Genomic DNA, 2,951 nt, shown 5'->3' on the forward strand with positions numbered 1-2,951 from the left:
GCGCATGAGAGGGTGTCTCGTGAAATAATCGTTCGCTGCGTCACTTTCAGACCTTGATCCCTGAATCATCTGATACAAAAAAAAAAAAAAAACATACATGTCAAGAAAATCTTATATATAATACAATAATAATGCTGATGTTATTTATTGGAAAGAAATGTTTTTGTTGTGGCTTAAATAAATTTATCAAAACACGCACAAAATATTAAACAAAACAAAACAAAGATAAATAAATACAGTGTAAATAAATAAATAAATACATGTAAATAATTAAATAAATAAATAAAACGGCACAAAAACAACCAAAAAATTGCCCCAATTATATGTGTCTGCTCTCATATTTTAAAGTATCCAATGGGAAAGTATTGCCCCCTATGGACAACGAAGAAACGAAAGATTGACTAAATTACACGTAGCTTTTTTAAATTTTCTTACCTCCGTTGACAGAAGGGTTATCTCTGTATCCATTATCTCCATTCCATTATTAAGTTTTTTCCTGTAACATAAATCAACCGTATTCATTTGAAATTCAACAATACAAACAGTTGAGTTGTATGAAATAAAAACTGCATGCCACATCGTAAAGTTCATATCCTTACATTGTTCGATTACCGTTGCTGCATTTAGCAGTTTTTCCATCCGATATTTTCGAATTTTCCAAGACATCTAGGCCCTGTAATTAAACACAGAGAGGTTAATTAAGAAACACATTTTATCCCGCTAAATCATTTTACATGTTCCAAAGATTCAAATCAATTTCCAGCATTATCTAACCTGTGACTCTTGCGATATGGTGGTACCACTTTTTGTTTCAGTTGATTTTATTGTTGGTCTATCGTCTGCGTCCGATTCAGGAGGAAGATACATGTACTGCGCGTGGATCTCTCCTATTACAATTCCAGATTTAGCTTCAACAATATGTACTAGTCTCTGCATGCTCTTTATCACAGAATTGTCCATTTGGGGCGATTCATCCGATTTCTCGGGGGATGCATTACAGCTTTGGTAGGTTTCAGCATTTTGAATTTCTTTTTCTGCCAACTGCAGTAAGTGACAATCTCTTTGTTTTGGACAGATGTTGGTGTTTACTGTGTCCTTGAAGTCGTTGGCTTCATTTGATATGTTGGGGTCATACAAGCTTTTACTTTCTTCCTTTAAAGGAAATGTGGGTATATAAAGACAAGTTAAAACAAAGAACCGATTAGCATAAACGGTTATACTATGATAAGAATGTTTATTGAAGACTTAAAATGTCAAAATAAGTATTATTTCTAAAGTTTACACGTATATGTATTTACAATTTTTTTAACCTTAGAATTGTCCAGTTCCGATGTTGAGGAATCTACTGCTATATCAGCAGTATCTTTGACCTTTGTCTGAGGTAGACGCTCATGGGGTCCAGAGATGTCTTTATTGTTCTGAAATTCACGAACATATCTATGATTTAATGAGAGAGAGAGAGGGGGGGGGGAGAAAATATATACATATAATTTTATTGCATTTTTATATTTTATTTGTTATTTTTTATTTAGCTTAATTGCATATTGCATAAGAAAGCTTTTAATATGCACATGATTTTTTTTGCCAGGAATCTATGTCATATCTCATTAATTGAGCAGAATTTAAATAATATTTACTTAGTCAAATAAAATATGTTTATTATAATGATGTACAAGTCTACCTTTATCTTCTCTTCTTGTTCCACCACATCCGCCCAGTTATAGTTGAATGCCAATATTGCCAATTTGGCCTCCTAAAAATTTACCGTACAATCTATATGATATTGGCTATGATGCATAATATACTGTGTGGAATCAAAAAGAAATTGAATTGTGGTTTTGTAAATATAGAGATAGTTCGCGAACTTTTTGATCACCCTTCGTAAGAAGCTAAGTACACCTACCACACTGGTCACGGGGTGCTCTCCAAAATCCAAGACTTCACTCTATAAAATCAAGACTGATCAGTAAACAGTTTGAACCATTAAATGAAAACTTTTTCTGACAAAGTAAGTTTAATGAGGATTTGTTAAAGAATTTTGAAATTTATAATTTCAATCACTCAGACGTAAATTAGCCGACATTTTAGTATCTTGAAGATATTTTGGTTGATGCCATTTTTTGAAATATACGAAGCAAGATTTTCAACTTCGTGTTATAAACTGTACAGAATTCATATGGGGTTAAAGATTTGAATTTAGTTTATAGTCGCCCGCGTGGCGCAGTGGTTAGAGCGTCTGCTATAGAGTCGCGAAGTAAGGAGTTGATCCTTACGTCGCGAGTTCGAATCCCACTGTGGGACGTGGAGACCGGTCCTTCGGATGAGACCGTATAAACCGAGGTCCCTTGTCGCAGTAGGTGCTGGCACGAAAAAGATCCTTCACTGCTCAATGGCCGTAAGTGCCGAATATAGGACAAAATTTGCAGCTCTCCACCGGCAAGTGGTGGCGACTCCAAATGAGAGAAAAATTCTCGAGAGGGACGTTAAACAACATACAATCAATCAATCAATCAATCGCGCGTTTATAGTGAATAGAATAATCCAAAGAATTGTTGCATTAAAACAATATATCTACTACTGACACGTATATCTCATACGTACATCTTTATCGTACATAATATAATACAAATGTCAAATTAAACTGATCTTCTACAAATAACTAAAAAGCTTAAACATGGTTGTACAGGATTTATATTGTTTCAAACGCTGACCATTAACGGAATCAGTTATTCCTTCCCAATGTCGATCTTATTGACGTCACAGTTGTCATTGTGACGTTGCAAAAGTATTTTCCTTTTTGAAAACATAATTATTGATAAAAGAAGTAGCATATTTATATCACTTAGACGTTGTTTAAGTTTGCTCCTGTGTAAATAGACTTTTATAGTTGTAAAACATCGTAAAAATCCCACTTTTAACCGCAGCAACTAATTCTAATGACTTTGGCGGAT

At 34.0% G+C, this 2,951-nt stretch overlaps 1 long non-coding RNA gene across 1 annotated transcript; it reads right to left on the reverse strand.

Moving 5' to 3' along the window:
- Positions 1-677, reverse strand: LOC133175525 (uncharacterized). The gene is made up of 3 exons (XR_009719300.1): positions 600-677; positions 436-496; positions 1-69 (listed from the first exon to the last, which is right to left on the reverse strand). It is a non-coding gene; the product is annotated as an uncharacterized LOC133175525 (long non-coding RNA).
- Positions 678-2,951: the final 2,274 nt, after the last annotated feature.

This window comes from Saccostrea echinata, unplaced genomic scaffold (assembly GCF_033153115.1).
Source record: "Saccostrea echinata isolate AGI-Se365-2 ecotype Australia unplaced genomic scaffold, CSIRO_AGI_Sech_v1 ptg000062l, whole genome shotgun sequence".
Lineage (NCBI taxonomy): Eukaryota > Metazoa > Mollusca > Bivalvia > Ostreida > Ostreidae > Saccostrea > Saccostrea echinata.